Source organism: Nerophis lumbriciformis, linkage group LG01 (assembly GCF_033978685.3).
Source record: "Nerophis lumbriciformis linkage group LG01, RoL_Nlum_v2.1, whole genome shotgun sequence".
NCBI classification, from domain to species: Eukaryota; Metazoa; Chordata; class Actinopteri; order Syngnathiformes; family Syngnathidae; genus Nerophis; species Nerophis lumbriciformis.
Window position 1 is genome coordinate 23,794,034 of NC_084548.2, and position 17,595 is coordinate 23,811,628.

Consider the following 17,595-nt stretch of genomic DNA (forward strand, 5'->3'; position numbering starts at 1 on the left):
GGTATTTATTTTTGTAATCAGCCTGACCTACTCCTTGATAAAAGTTTTGTGATTATCACATTGCTTCATGTTATTTGACAAGGTGTATCTGGTTAAACCCGCTCCCCTCTGTGCATGGCGCAGGCGGGGTGGGGGACACACACAAATCTCTCAGCGCAAGTGATCAATCATTTGGTTTCGGTTTCGTCACGTCCGCTTTTCCTCTATACAAACAGTGTGCCCGCCCGGTCACATAATATATGTGGCTTTTACACAGTGAATGCAAGACATACTTGATCAACAGCCATGCAGGTCACACTGAGGGTGGCCGTATAAACAACTTTAACACTGTTACAAATATGTGCCACACTGTGAACCCACATCAAACAAGAATGACAAACACATTTCGGGAGAACATCCGCACCGTAACACAACATAACCACAACAGAACAAATACCCAGAACCCCTTGCAACACTAACTCTTCCGGGACGCTACAATATACACCCCCGCTACCCCGCTTTTGTATCTAGTTATCATTATGTATATGTATTGTTGCATTTGAACAACTGTATTGTTGATAATAGAGGTAAATTATTGGTATTGTTCATTATCAATAGCGCTATTTCTATTGGTATTTGTAATGCTCCATTTGTAGTGTAATAATGCTGATGGTAATTTCTGTATTATTATTTATTTCGCTAACTGCTTCTTTGCTATCACTTTTACCATCATATTTGTACATATCATATTTGCTGATGGTGCTCTATTGTTGTTGTTGTGTTTGCTGTTGTTTTTGTCTCTCTGTCTTATCCCCCTCTTGTCCCCACAATTTCCCCCTCTGTCTTCCTTTTTTTTTCTTTCTATCCCCTCCTGCAAATGATAATATAAATGCATTTAATAAAGTCAAATACAAATAAGGCAACAAGAGAGGTATCCTACACTTCTCTTTTGTAAAGTAAATCTGAACAGCCGATATGGGCAACATCAACTACCGTATTTTTCGGACTATAAGTCACATTTTTTTTCATAGTTTGGCCGGGGGTGCGACTTATACTCAGGAGCGACTTATGTGTGAAATTATTAACACATTACCGTAAAATATCAAATAATATTATTTAGCTCATTCACGTAAGAGACTAGACGTATAAGATTTCATGGGATTTAGCGATTAGGAGTGACCGATTGTTTGGTAAACGTATAGCATGTTCTATATGTTATAGTTATTTGAATGACTCTTACAATAATATGTAACGTTAACATACCAGGCACATTCTCAGTTGGTTATTTATGCGTCATATAACGTACACTTATTCAACCTGTTGTTCACCATTCTTTATTTATTTTAAATTGCCTTTCAAATGTCTATTCTTGGTGTTGGGTTTTATCAAATACATTTCCCCAAAAAATGCGACTTATACTCCAGTGCGACTTACATGTGTTTTTTTCCTTCTTCATTATGCATTTTCGGCAGGTGCGACTTATACTCCGGTGCGACTTATACTCAGAACAATACGGTATATGATTTGCCTGAAAAGCTGGACAGGACAAAAAAAAAAAAAGTCTCCACAGACATTACAACAATTTAACAGTGTTGACAAACATTATTTTATCTGTCGTGGCTGCCTTTCGTCACCTGTTACCCACAGTTGCATTGCAAAATCATACAAAACAAACTGTTATTTGTTTATTTTGTTTAAAGTGGGATTTGATTTTGTGCGCCGCATAGATTTGCTGTGCGCAGAGGACTCGTGAGCAGTGTTGGGTTAGTTACTGAAAACTAGTAACTAGTTAGTTACTTTATTTCAAAAGTAACTCAGTCACTAACTTAGTTACTTACACCAAAAAGTAATGCGTTACTGTGAAAAGTAACTATTAAGTTACTTCTTTTTTTCTTCTTTTTTTTTTTAAGGCTCCCAATAATGCCCTTTTAGCCTTCATTTCAGTACTGTTATTGCACTGGAGATTAATACAATCGGTTGATCAACCTGATATGCATTTGCATCACTGAACTCTGCTAAGCAATGTGGTCTACATCAGTGTTTTTCAACCTTTTTTGAGCCAAGGCACATTTTCTGCGTTGAAAAATGCGGAGGCACACCACCAGCAGAAACCATTAAAAAACTAAACTCAGTTGACAGTAAAAAGTTGTTGTCGCAATTGTTGGATATGACTTTAAAGCATAACCAAGCATGCATCACTCTTGTCTCAAAGTAGGTGTACTGTCACCACCTGTCACATCACACCCTGACTTATTTGGACTTTTTTGCTGTTTTCCTGTGTGTTGTGTTTTACTTCTTGTCTTGCACTCCTATTTTGGTGGCTTTTTCTCTTTTTTTGGTATTTTCCTGTAGCAGTTTCATGTGTTCCTTTGAGCGATATTTCCCGCATCTACTTTGTTTTAGCAATCAAGAATATTTCAGTTGTTTTTATCCTTCTTTGTGGAGACAGTATTGATTGTCATGTCATGTTCCGTTATACATTGTGGACGCCGTCTTTGCTCCACAGTAAGTCTTTGCTGTCGTCCAGCATTCTGTTTTCGTTTACTTTTGTAGCCAGTTCAGTTTTAGTTCCGTTCTGCATAGCCTTCCCTAAGCTTCAATGCCTTTTCTTAGGGGCACTCACCTTTTGTTTATTTTTAGTTTAAGCAATAGACACCTTTTTACCTGCACACTGCCTCCCGCTGTTTCCGACATCTACAAAGCAATAACTACCTGCTGCCACCTACTGATATGGAAGAGTATAACACGGTTACTCTGCCGAGCTCTAGACAGCACCGACACTCAACAACAACACATCATTTGCAGACTATAATTACTGGTTTGCAAAAAATATTTTTAACCCAAATAATTGAAATTAGATCATCTCCCGCGGCACAGTGGTTGAAAAACACTGGTCTACATACAACACACAAAGACAGAGATGTGTTTCAAAGGGCCAATTTATTTCAGGCCAGAACAAATTGACAAAACTATTTTAAATAGATGCAACATTTCAATTTACTTCAAACATGCTACAGCTGGGCAAAAATGTTACTCTAGTTTTATCAAATTTGGATGGATTTATTTTACAAGCAAAATGCGATAAAAAGGGTTGAAATCCCCTTTCGCACACGTGCGGCAGTTTTTTTTTGTTTTGTTTTTTGTTTTGTTTTTTTACACTTGCACGTTCTATTTTTATGCGCATTTGCGAGTAAATTTGTCGCACCGTACAACACTGTTTGGAGGGGGGGGGGGGGGGGGTTGTGAAAGAATAATGCTAAATTAATAATATTAAAACCACAGTAGACAAAAATGGCTACAAACCTAGCACAAATGTTTGGGACAAGTTTGGGGAGATTTTGACAAGTTGGGCTCGCAGACCCCAGTTTGAGAATCCGTTTTCTTTTTTCTTTTTTTTGTTATTCCAGGCTCTGTAACGTTATTTTGTCTCTTAATTGTTTTCTTGTTAATTTAATGTCGTTAAGTGCAGCACGGTTTGGAGCAAAATACCCACGCCGATGATGATGCGATGGCATTGAGCGCGTACTACTGTTGTCTACACGGAAGGGGATCCCGCTCCCCTTTGCATAATTTTCAAATGTGTGCGATATAGACATTTGGAACATCGAACGCGATCTAATTAAGGCGTTTACATGCGTTTTAAAAAGCTGGTTGTAACAGAATACATACTATGATTATTTCTAGAGCACGTATGCTTAGTATATTGACAGACACATCCAGCACTGTGCTAACTTTACATCCTTCTCTTTTGGTTTTGGATTTGGTACATTATACTTCAGGTGTATTCAAAATGTCAGTATCGGATGAAAGAAAACGTGAGCAGCCTCGAATTGATACAGCAATATCACATAGATTAAGAACAGAATAAAGGAGCCAAAAACACTGAATTTGTGCTGACGTCCAATTTGTGCTAATGCTAACGTTAGCAGATCTAGCTTATAAAAAAACATTAGCAAATCCGTCCCTTTTGAAACACTACAACCTGTGGTGTGTAAATACCACAAATACGGACATTAATTCTGTATAATGTCTAATCCTTGTAGATGTGTCTTATTTTATCACTGATAAAAGTTGAGGGAAAATCATACGATCATCGCAGAGAATTGTAGCTACAGTAAGCATAAACAAACTAGTGCACAAGCAACAATGAATAAACTGCGACCTCGTCTGACTGTCACGTGTACATCCCAACAATTACAGGATACAAATAAAACAATAATTAAAAGTATGTGTTATTTCGTATTTACCTGAGAGCTTTAAAGGTACAAATGTCTCACCACAGACTTGATCCGCACTGCAACAACAAACCAGTGATGCAGCACCTTTTCCGCATTGGCACTTTCAAAATAAATCCGGCTTTCCGTTTCCCCCCCCAACACTGTATACATGTCAATATAAAAGCAAATGTGCGACGTTTAGAACCATACAAAAACATTTGTATTAGGAGTTTATATGAATTAATACTGTCGGAAACTGTGCTTATTTAATGTTGTTTGACACAAATATAAATATAATTCACAAAATTACTTATAAAGCTACAATATGTGCAACTGCAGTCATCAACTTAAAGTGCCCTCTTTTGGGATTATTGTAAGATGCGTTTTGAACTGCAAATACAAATTAATTTACAAACATGATCTTTTTTATTGCATTTTTTTACAGTCTCTCTCTCTCAGTAAATGAGCCATATGTAATAATCTGGCCGCAAATGGTACTGCAATCACGGTTGCAATTCTGTAGTCCCCCCCCCCTCTCCATGACTGAGGTTGCCAGATACGCATCCGAATCCAGCTCGATTGACTGGGCTACTCCACTGCCTCTTACTAGGGGTTGAGGTGCTGGCACCATAACAGCTGAATACACAAGCTTTTAGTCAATAAAAAATCTCTAACCAACACATTTTACACAGAAATTAGGCTATTCTCAGGAATAAGTACGTCATCCCTGCTTACAATATCATAACAAATGGCAATCATTTGGTTATTGTCAGTTGTATCAGAAAACAAAGACTAAAACGAACTACAACCAACACTAGCAATGGTTATACTGGTGAAAATAAGTAGAGCATGCTTAGCAGCCTAATGTACGCACAAAACTAAAGCGGAGACATTTTACCAAGGTATGCCTATTAGCAAAGTTCCCTCTAATTTTTTTATGTGTGTGAGAAAACGCAGAAACACCCTGAGCATTCAGTGGAATACAGACGTGCACACTGTGGCCATACCAGCAGCACATTTGTCTCAAACCTGACATAACAATTTAAATTTCTTATTATTATAATCAAGTGACAGTAGTCATTTTCATGAGATTATTTTCCAATGTACGTGATTTGTCCTACTTAAATATTGTTTTGTTTTTTTATCAGCTATGCACTATAGTATTTTATGCCTGGGTGGGGGTCCTGCTTTGGAAAGATTGTGTACCCCTTTCAGAGATCATATTTAGTTCCCCTGAAACATTCACATGTTGCATGAGATGAAGTGTTTATAAACTTTCTGTCTGTAAAATAAATATTTTTATTAGCAATTCTGTAGTCTTGTAACATAATTTCATGATTAATATCCAAAAATTAACATGATTAACTAATGACAATAGAATAAGCACACTGATTGAGGAGTCATAGTGAAACGACCAGAAATTTAAACTTTATGTGTAGTGTTGGAGTTGTCCAACTTTTTGTGTGGCGATAAACGCACCAGTGGCTAATTGCCATAGTGTATATGTTGGTGCAGATGAGAGAGAGAGCAAGCGACTGTTGTTGATATAACAGATGACAAAGAGTTGCTTTTGGCTTGGTTTGTACGGTAGACAATGACCAGTTTTGCTAGATAAAAGTATTTTACAAATTTTTTTGGTGTGGTTATGGCCGACAAACAATTTCGCTAAATAAAGGGACAGATGGAATTCCTGTCCTCCTTAAAGTGTCTGGCGCTGACTGGCCTCCGTAATCCTGTTGGCATGTGGTTGCCGGTCGCAGTTTTTTCGATCGCTTTGATTTGATCGAGTGGTGCTGGCTGGATGGGGGTATTGCAGCTGGTGTTTCTGCTGCCGTTTGTTTGTGGTGTGGGCGCCCATAGCTGCTGGGTCCGGTGCAGGGGGGTGGCTGATGTTGTGACTGGTGGCAGCGCGCGCACGTGGTGGTTATCTGGGCTGACGAACTTGCCCGCTTCATACTCGTTTATTGTCGTGTTGGTTGGCTTGTCGGGTGTGGGCCTGGGGTGCCCTTGCGGCCTTTGCGCCGCCCTTTGCGCCGCCTTTTGCGCCGCCCTTTGCGCCGCCCTTTGCGCCGCCCTTTGCGCCGCCCTTTGCGCCGCCCTTTGCGCCCAGTGTCATGATGTCGTCTGGGGCGGGCTTGTCGGGAGTTGAGGGACAACTGGCTGCGCGGTCGGATAAGTGGGGCTTCGGGGAGGAGATCAGCTGGTTCTCAGTGGGCAGTGGGTGCCGGGACTTGATCGCTGTCCCGCCGGCCTGTGTATGGATTTGTTGTTGTATATTTATGAGTGTGTGTGTGTGTGTGTGTGTGTGTGTGTGTGTGTGCATGTGGATGGATGGATGTAGGTATGTAAATGTGTGTATGTATGTGTATGTATGTATATGTGTGTGCATGTATGGGTATAGGTATGTGTGTGTTTATAAATGTGTATGTGTATGTGTATATGTATATATGCAAATGTGTGTATATGTATGTATAAGTATGTGTAAACGTATATATGTGTGTATGTGTATGTGTATGTATGTATGTATATGTATGTATATATGTGTATATATATATATATATATATGTATATATATATATATATATACACACGTATATATACAGTATATTTCTGGGGGTACGCTCTGGGCCTGCTTGTCAGGCGGGGGTCGGCGCCTCAGGCTACTGCATCCGGGCATAGGGTCTGGAGCTCCTGGGTCCCACAGTCCATCCCTTTCGGGTGTCTGTCTTGGTTGGGGCCTGCTGGGTCTAGTCCCCGCGTCTATTGTGGTAGCTTGGTGTTGCAAGGTATTCCGAGGGGCTGCAAGTGACCTTGTGCGTCAGCATGTCTGTGATCTTCTTTTAATTATTTTTTTAATATATATAATTATTATTATTATTATTATTATTTATTTATTATTTTATTATTATCCACCTGGGTTTCCTGTTGCTAGCTGGCCTACCTGCGTGGGGCTGGTGGTCCCTGGTTCCCTGGGCACCACACCTGCTGTTTGTGGGTTGGGCTCTCTGGGTGGCTGGGCCCGTACTCTGGCTCCAACACACACTGGGAGTCATATATATTGTACAAACGTTTGTACATACAAATACACATATACTCACATACACATCGTTATTCATACATACATACACAGGTACCTACGCTCCCGCATACATACACAAATACAGTACCGGTACATACCTACATACTCAAAGTTTGTACATTCACACGCAAATTCACTGTACAAACATACATATACACATACTGTACATATAAATTCACTGTACAAACATACATATACACATACTGTACATATACATTCACTGTACAAACATACATATACACGTACTGTACATATACATTCACTGTACAAATATACATATCTACATACTGTACATATACAAGTACATATGCATACATACACTCATGCACATAATCACATTTCATCAAACATATATTAACGTTGTTGCCCTAGGGAAAACTGGGTAACACATGGCACACTGACACAGCTTAACCTATTGTTACTATAACAATCTACAAGGTTAATATAGGTTGCTTCTCTTTCTTCCCCTCCATTTTCTGCATTCTTTTGTATCTCTAGTTATCATTATGTATATGTATTGTTGCATTTGAACAACTGTATTGTTGATAATAGATGTCAATTATTGTTATTGTTCATTATCAATAGTGCTATTTCTATTGGTATTTGTAATGCTCCATTTGTAGTGTAATAATGCTCATTGTCATTTCTGTATAATCATTTATTTGGCTAACTGCTTCTTTGCTATCACTTTTACCATCATATTTGTACATATCGTATTTGCTGATGTTGCTCTATTGTTGTTGTTGTTGTTGTTGTTGTGTTTGCTGTTGTTGTTTTTGTCTCTCTGTCTTATCGACAAACAGTTAGCCTATATGTCGATGTGTTATTGACCGGGCTAGCATGCTAAGCATTTGTTGCATGAACATACTAGCTTTGTTAGATAAGATCATAGACTATATGTGACAGTATAGTTTACATACGGAATGTCAATTTCCATTTATTACAAGTAATAAGAAAACGTAAATGCCTTACTTACCTATCAAGGAGGAAATTAGCAAGTTTGGCGTCAGATGAAAAAATCTTCTCCGCCTTCAATGGTCTCCATCATTCAAAGGCATCCCCGACACAAATAATTGTTTTGTTCCTGGCTTTGTCATGAATAAGTTGAAAATCGTAACTGGGCCTTTTAGATTTACTAAGGTCTGACATGTTTAGTAACTTTACCAGTGGAAGTAGCTAGACAAAGATGGCGGTGCGTAACTGGCAACCTGGATGTGACACATTCTCAGACTTTCTAATTGGTCAAACGGTAGAGAGCGGGACATTGAAATGAAAACAATAACATGATTTCGGGGCTGTAAATCTAATTTTGAAATGAGCATATCCCGGCTGAACCACTGTTATCAGTTATAGAGGTATTCGAAAAGAATATGATTTATTAATGCCTTTTGACATATCAGGGCCATTTAATGATGACTTGACATTAAATTATTACATATGGCTCCTTTAAAATAAAGCTACCATTAATGTTATGTACTTTTCATGTATTTCCAATAGAGGAGTTTGGATTTTTTTATATTTCCCACAATGCTACTATTTTGAAAGGCGAAAGTTACGTTACAAAAGTATAACGCAAATTGCCCCCGATAATTTATCCAGTAATATTCATTATGCCGACCAAGGGTGCCATTGTCAACTGCCACAATCAAGGTGGGAGAGATATTCCTAGCTTGTATTGCATTCTTAAAGGGGAACATTATCACCAGACCTATGTAAGCGTCAATATATACCTTGATGTTGCAGAAAAAAGACCATATATTTTTTTAACCGATTTCCGAACTCTAAATTGGTGAATTTTGGCGAATTAAACGCCTTTCTAATATTCGCTCTTGGAGCGATGACGTCACAACGTGGCGTCACATCGGGAAGCAATCCGCCATTTTCTCAAACACCGAGTCAAATCAGCTCTGTTATTTTCCGTTTTTTCGACTGTTTTCCGTACCTTGGAGACATCATGCCTCGTCGTGTGTTGTCGGAGGGTGTAACAACACGAACAGGGACGGATTCAAGTTGCACCAGTGGCCCAAAGATGCGAAAGTGGCAAGAAATTGGACGTTTGTGCCGCACACTTTACCGACGAAAGCTATGCTACGACAGAGATGGCAAGAATGTGTGGATATCCTGCGACACTCAAAGCAGATGCATTTCCAAAGATAAAGTCAAAGAAATCTGCCGCCAGACCCCCATTGAATCTGCCGGAGTGTGTGAGCAATTCAGGGACAAAGGACCTCGGTAGCACGGCAAGCAATGTGGGCAGTTTTTTTTCCCGCAGACGAGCGAGCTAAACCCCCTGGATGTCTTGGCTCACACCGTCCCTTATACCACCGAAGATGATCAAGAGAAGAATATCGACCCTAGCTTATCTGCTGACATCAACTCCAAAACTGGACAGATCAGCTTTCAGGAAAAGATAGCGGATGAGGGTATGTCTACATAATATATTAATTGATGAAAATTGGGCTGTCTGCACTCTCAAAGTGCATGTTGTTGCCAAATGTATTTCATATGCTGTAAACCTAGTTCATAGTTGTTAGTTTCCTTTAATGCCAAACAAACACATACCAATCGTTGGTTAGAAGGTGATCGCCGAATTCGTCCTCGCTTTCTCCCGTGTCGCTGGCTGTCGTGTCGTTTTCGTCGGTTTCGCTTGCATACGGTTCAAACCGATATGGCTCAATAGCTTCAGTTTCTTCTTCAATTTCGTTTTCGCTACCTGCCTCCACACTACAACCATCCGTTTCAATATATGCGTAATCTGTTGAATCGCTTAAGCCGCTGAAATTCGAGTCTGAATCCGAGCTAATGTCGCTATATCTTGCTGTTCTTTCCGCCATGTTTGTTTGTATTCACTATGTGACGTCACAGGAAAATGGACGGGTGTTTATAACGATGGTTAAAATCAGGCACTTTGAAGCTTTTTTTAGGGATATTGCGTGATGGGTAAAATTTAGAAAAAACTTCGAAAAATATAATAAGCCACTGGGAACTGATTTTTAATGGTTTTAACCATTCTGAAATTGTGATAATGTTCCCCTTTAAGCGTATTTTTGGACAAGCGGGAGAGGCTGAAAAGAAGAGTTATGTCACGGCGCGGTCTCGAACCCACAATTCTCCCGCAGCAAGATCCTCCAACACTCTTTCTGGCAGCATGCCAGGACACGCTCCCGCACGCGCCGAACGCTTCATGCCCACGCTTCGCCGCAGCTGCTGATTGTCAGCGATCAGCGCACCTGGCAGTAATCAGGAGGACAGCATAAAGACCAGTCGCTCCTTGGAACCTACGCCGGAACGTGGTTAACTCTCAGTATACCCGCCTTGTTCCGTGTACTCGAGCTCTGTGCCTCGACCTCCATCCGGATTTTAGACAGCCTCCCTCGATCCTCGACCCTTGCCTGGACACGGACCTTGTCGCTTCTCTCCTGCCCTCGACCTACTGCCTGTCCCCGGACTTCCTTGGTGCCTCGCCCTCTTGGACTGACGAAGAATTCATCCATCACGCACGTACTACATCCTCTAGTATTATTTACATGGTTAATTTCACACTTTGTCCTGCAACCAACACGTAGAGTAGCATACACCTCCCACACAATCATCAAAGGTTACAATAAACAAGGTAACCTGAGTTTCTTCGTGGTGTCATCTCCTTCCACCCTTCACGTACATAACAAGTTAACGACAAAGGCAACCAACCAAGATGTGGCGTGCTGACGACTTCGTGTTTGTTCGGATCATTACAGGTAAAACATTCAGTAAGAAAAAATAATCTAAAATAAATAACAGCCCATTTTGCATTAACTTAATGTGCTTGGTCGAAGAACTTTGATAGTAGTTGTGTTGACAAAAAAAAAAATACTTATTTCTCTTATCTGAACAATAACCTCCGTCCACACAAAACTATAAGTGAAGGGACATGAGATCATTCTCTCAAACCTGCCTTACAGTCAGTGTGATGAGAAGATTTTAGATCGGTTGTTCCTGACTATCCAGGGTGTTGAATTTGTGTCGAATCATTTCTGAGAACGCATTACTAACCTGCCTTGACGACACGATGTCCACTGGGTTTATACAGATAAACACAAATGCCACGATCCCGTCCACAAACAAAGCCGTCATTGCTATCTTGACTCTTATAATTTTGAAAGTCTTTCAAAGTGTAAAATGGGCTGGGTTGAACAATTAAGTAGTTCACAAAGTCCGGGTGTGAGACATCGGAAGATGCTGTGGATGGTCTCTGCTCTACTTGGATTTGTCGAGCTTGTACGGTTCCCTGCATCCGATTACGTCTGTTTGCTCCTTATAACGATGAAGGGACTTTTTACCTACTGACTCACAGTATTTCTCTATCTTATCACATCCGGTGTAATGTTATTTTCCACGGAATAGTTAGAGAATATTACGTGTAGCGCTTTCGTGAACGATGACGCTCACCCTTCAAAATAGATTTCCGCATGCACTTCCGAGAAAAATCCGAACCCCTCTATAAATCTATAAAATCAGCAAGAGGGTTAAATACATATTTTGATTATATGAATCGGTACCAGGAAGGACAGCAAACTTTTATCCTCTGGCAGTAAGACTGATCAATAAGCACTGCCTGACACCTGTAGAAGTTCAGTATGCATAGATTGACAAATAATCTGTAGCAGCTACATGGGCTTGTGAGTGACTCATTTTATATCTCACAGGCTTAGAATTCACAATAAGAACTGATCATGAGCCATTAATCTCACTGCTAGGGTTTAGTTTAGTTTAGTTTAGTTTATAAGGATCCGCATTAGTCTACACCGCAGTGGAGACTATTCTTCCTGGGGTCCAGGCAAAAAACATCACACAATCACAAAACAAAAGATTACAATGCAGTACAACATGATCAAATAATAAAATGTTGTAATACAAAAATAGCAACAACAAAGAACCAAAAAAAGTAATAATAACTTCGAGTTTACATAATAATGTTCATACCAAAGATAAAAAGAGCAATATAAAAATATATATATATATATTTGCATAAATAAAACAAAGAACCAATGGCCTAAAATATACACATTAGTGTACCAAAGACAAACAATAAGTGACGAAAAAGTACCATCCATCCATTTTCTACTGCTTGTCCCACAATCAATAAGATAGTCAATAGTCAATAAAAACAGTCATGACATTAGGTACAATCTAGAATAATGTCTTTCCGCAATACTTCTCCTCTTAGTCTATTCTTAAAACCCACTATGCTGGTGATTGATACCAGATATTGTGGAAGTCGATTCCAGTAAGTGATTGCCCTATACATTACAGTCTTTTTCAAAACATCAGTTTTGGGTTTAAGACGGGTGAAAGCACCTCTTAGGGCTAGCCTGGTACCATAGTTGTGACTGTCATTAGCAAGCAACAGCTGAGAATACAGATATGAAGGTTTTTTTTTTTTTTTTCTTCTTTTTTTTTCTTTCTTTTTTCCAAGATGGCGGCACGCACAGACGCAGCGGCTTACGGCTCTCCATTTCAGTGCTCTTTCTTCCTTCTTTTCTTCATGTTTTTTTTCCTTTTGTGCACCACCTGTACTGCAAACACCCGGTACACCCGCCAGTCACTCTTGGATATCGGTAACTCGCACCAGATATCTGTTTCGAGCGACTTTCACCACGAGCACAACATCCCAGATGACATAGCGAGAGCACAGGGCTCTCCGTGGTTTGTTGTCGGGTCTGGGAGACGGCGCAGACGGAGAAGGGAGAGGAAGCAGAAGCGTGGCCGCAGGTCCGGCGTCTTGCTCAGGCTTAGGAAACAACCCCACAAGCCACCTCTACCGAGCCTGTTCCTCTCTAATGCCAGATCCCTTGTACAGAAGATGGACGACCTGGAGTTACAACTTGCTGGAAACCGCTATGTTCGGGACTGTTGTGCTATGATTATCACCGAAAACTGGCTTCACCCGGAAATACCCGATGCTAGCATGCAGCTAGCCGGACGCACTCTGCTCTGCCGGGACAGAACTAAGGACTCCGGTAAGAGCAGAGGAGGGGGGCTCTGTATCTACGTGCATGAGAACTGGTGCAACAACGGGACAATCACTGAACAGCACTGTTGCCCGGACGTGGAGTACATGTCTGTTAGATGTCGGCCTTTTTTTCTCCCGAGAGAGCTGTCTGTTGTTATCATCACGGCTGTGTATATTCCACCAGACGCCAAAGTAAACACAGCGCTCTCTCTTCTGCTGAACACCGTCAACGAACAGCAGCGGGCCCACCCCGACGGTGTTCATATCATAGCAGGGGATTTTAATAAGGCCAATCTGAAGACTGCACTCCCTAAGTTCTACCAGCACGTGAAGTGTTCTACAAGGGGCAAGAACACCCTGGACCACATGTATACCAACATAAAGCACGCGTACAGAGCTACACCCCTCCCCAGCTTGGACAGTCAGACCATCTTTCCCTCCTGCTCTCTCCTACCTACACCCCCATCAGACGCCAGGCCAGGCCTATCACAAAGACTGTTATGACCTGGCCTGACGATGCACTCCCCAAACTTCAGGACTGCTTCCAACACACAGACTGGGACCTCTTCCAACAACAGGAGCTGGAGACAGCCACAGGAACGGTGCTGGACTACATAAAGTTCTGCATCGGGAATGTGACTGTGGAAAAAAACATCCGGGTTTACCCCAACAAGAAACCCTGGATGACCAGCCAGGTCCGCACACTCCTCAGGGCCCGCGACGCAGCCTTCAGGTCAGGGGACAGGGCACTGTACAGTGTTGCTAGAGCCGACCTGAAGAGAGGGATTAAAAAAGCAAAGGCGGACCACAGGAGGTGCATAGAGTCCCATCTGTCCAGCAAAAACTCACGGGAGGTGTGGCGGGGCATTCATGACATCACGAACTTCAGAGGCTGCAATATGACAACTGCGGATCAGAGTGCGACACTGGCAGAGGAGCTTAACTGTTTCTTTGCCCGTTTCGAAACCCCCCAGCGACACTCATCTGCTCCAGCCCTGCCCCCGCCCCCACCGGGCTCCGGCGCCACTCCACTCACTGTACAGGAGCACAGTGTCAGACGAGTGCTCCTGGCTGTGAACCCCAGGAAGGCTACCGGACCAGACGGAGTACCTGGAAAGGTGCTCAGGACGTGCGCCCACCAGCTCGCTCCCCCCCTCACCAGGATCTTCAACCTCTCCCTGGCTCAGGCAGTCATCCCATCCTGCCTGAAGTCATCTACAATAATCCCGGTGCCGAAGAAGTCTCCCATCACCAGCCTGAATGATTACCGACCAGTGGCCCTCACTCCGGTAATCATGAAGTGCTTCGAGCGACTTGTTCTCCAGCACATCAAGGACCATATCCCTCCAGACTTCGACCCCCACCAGTTCGCATACCGGGCGAACAGGTCCACAGAGGACGCCATCGCTGTTGCTCTCCACTCTGCTCTGAACCACCTGGAGCAGCAGCAGAGCTACGTCCGGATGCTCTCTGTGGACTATAGCTCTGCCTTCAATACAATAATCCCGGACAGACTCTGCAATAAACTGGACACTCTTGGCCTCCCCCCTCTCACAAACGCCTGGATAAGGGACTTCCTAACGGACCGACCCCAGAATGTGAGACTTGGCCCGCACCTCTCATCCTCCAGCACGCTGAGCATCGGCTCCCCACAGGGCTGTGTGCTGAGCCCCCTCCTCTACTGCCTTTACACCCATGACTGCAGTCCGGCCCACAGTGACAACCTTACCGTCAAGTTTGCCGACGATACCACAGTGGTCGGGCTCATCTCCAGGGGTGACGAGGCTGCCTACAGAGAGGAGGTCCTGAAGCTGACGGCCTGGTCTTCGGAGAACAACCTCGCTCTCAACACCAGCAAGACCAGAGAGATCATCGTCGACTTCAGGAGGAGCAGCACCGACCCTGCCCCCCTCTACATCAACGGCGAGCGTGTAGAGAGGGTCCACACCTTCAGGTACCTTGGAGTCCACATCTCTAATGACTTCTCCTGGACAGTCAACACCACATCAATCATCAAGAAGGCTCAGCAGCGGCTACACTTCCTTAGAGTCCTCGGGAAGTACAACCTGAAGCCTGACCTGCTGCTGACCTTCTACCGCTCGTCCATCGAGAGCCTGCTGACCTACTGTATTACGGTATGGTATGGCAGCTGCACTGCAGCAGACAGGGAGAGGCTGCAAAGAGTGGTCAAGACGGCTCAGAAGATCATCGGCCGCCCTCTCCCCTCTCTGACGGACATCTACACCTCCCGCTGCCTCAACAGAGCCAGTGCCATCATCAAAGACAGCACCCACCCTGGCTCTGACCTGTTCCACCTGCTGCCCTCTGTGAAGCGCTACAGGTGCATTAAAACCAAAACAAACAGGCTAAAGAACAGCTTCTTCCCCAGGGCCATAACCATCCTGAACGGACTGCCCCATTGTCCCTCATAACTGCCTTCTCTTCGGTGCAATAACCCATTCCACCAACCACCCTGTTTTTGTTTTGTTTTTTCATGTATATATTCATTTCACACCATATTCATTGCACTTCTACATTTTTTAAATGTTTATATATTTGCACATTGTTTTTCTAGCATGCACACATCGCACTGTATGAAATGGCCTCAATCTCGTTACCTTGCGTAATGACAATAAAGCTGATTCTGATTCTGATTCTGATTATGGTATGTATAGGTTTTAAAAAATAAATAAAATCAAACTACAAGCTAGTCTTTCACCAATTCTCATCCATGACAATTCAGTATGCATGATCTCAACGCCGGTCCTAAATGAGCAATGGAGAGCTAGGCTGGCAGCTCGGTTTTGGGTAAGCTGGATTTTATTTAGTTTTTGTTTAGATGTATCAGACCAGATTGCTGGGCAGTAGTCAATATGCTAAGGGATTGTATAACTTGCTTAGTAGTTGTGTTAGTTAAAAAATAGGCACTTTTTCTTATGATTGAAATGCTTCTGCTCATTTGTGTTACTATGTTGTTAGTGTGAGTGGCCCAAGATAGTCATTCATCTATTGTAACTACCAGCAACCTGGCCTCTTTAATTTGTTCAATATGAACTCCGTTCAAAGAAACATTTAGTATGCGTTCCTTTCTCTGAGCATGTTTTGAGCAAATAACAAGACATTTTGTTTTGGAAATATTAAGTTTCATCTTATTTTCTGTAACCCATTTAGAAATCTGCATGACCTCGTCTTGTAGTATACTGCTCAGGTCTGTGCAATTATCAGCATAAGCATATATTGTTGTGTCATCTGCGTAAATTGCACAGCAACCATTCTTTAAAATAAATAACATATCATTTACAAATATTGAGTATAATAAAGGTCCCAGGCAACTTCCCAGGGTCTCGGCCCAGAGGTGATCTAGCGCCAATAATTATTCGATTTAGGCTAAGACTTTTAAAGTTTAATTTCAAGACTATACATGTCCCAGGTAAACAGCACGTCACAGCTGACACTCAAGAGCCCCGCAAGGACTGGAATGCAGTGCCTTCATTGACCATATTCTGCAACACCTGCCAGCCACGAAGGTAAACTGTCTCACATCAAGGAAGCTCAGAGCACAGACAGCATCTGTAAACAGCTCAAAACACTCACAGAAAAAGGCTGGCATCGTCACGGAAGAAGCATGCCGGAACAACTTCTACCTTTCTAGCATGACAGAACCAACATGTACATGGCAAAGATCCTGCTTCTCAAAAGTGTGAGGAGGGACACAGGTGGAAATCTCGGAGAGGCTACATGAAGGCCTCTAAGGAGTGACAATATGTGGCAAGAGCACAATAATCATTGTGGTGACCAGGCACAACAAGACAGATTAAAATATGTTGCCAGGTTTCACAGTCAAAGACAGAGCCTTTGATGATCACACCCATCGCTGCATCCCTGGACTACTACTCCCGATACATCGAAGAAGCAAACCTACCAACCATGACATCTACAACCGTGAAACATTTAAAGAGAACTGCACTTTTTGGGGCAATTTTGCCCATCATTCACAATCTCTCTATGCAAGACAAAAACACATACTGTATGTCTTTTTTAATGCATTCTAATTTGAATTATGTATTTCTTTAATGAAAGAAACTGCTGTTCTAAATGTGTCCACTGGATGTCGCTATATAAATTCCAGTGTAACCCACGTCACACATCACACTGTTTAAAGATGACATGTCAGCTGACTTTAAGCGCCCTCTGGATTGGCTGTCGCTACTCCAATCAACGCAGGTGCAAGCAATCATTTGTTCCTGTTGTGGTTGGTGGCAGACTAATGCCGTAGCGATGCACAATACCTTTTTTTATTGGAACTCGACATTGTAGCTGAGATAGGC

At 42.3% G+C, this 17,595-nt stretch overlaps 1 protein-coding gene across 2 annotated transcripts in view; it reads right to left on the reverse strand.

Annotated features, from left to right (window-relative positions):
- arhgap1 (Rho GTPase activating protein 1) overlaps positions 1-4,342 on the reverse strand; it is a 42,202-nt gene extending 37,860 nt beyond the window's left edge. For both annotated transcript variants that reach the window (XM_061977724.1, XM_061977716.1), the window contains exon 1: positions 4,227-4,342. The gene's annotated coding sequence lies outside the window, so the exon portion shown is untranslated. The remainder of the gene's footprint in view (positions 1-4,226) is intronic.
- Positions 4,343-17,595: the final 13,253 nt, after the last annotated feature.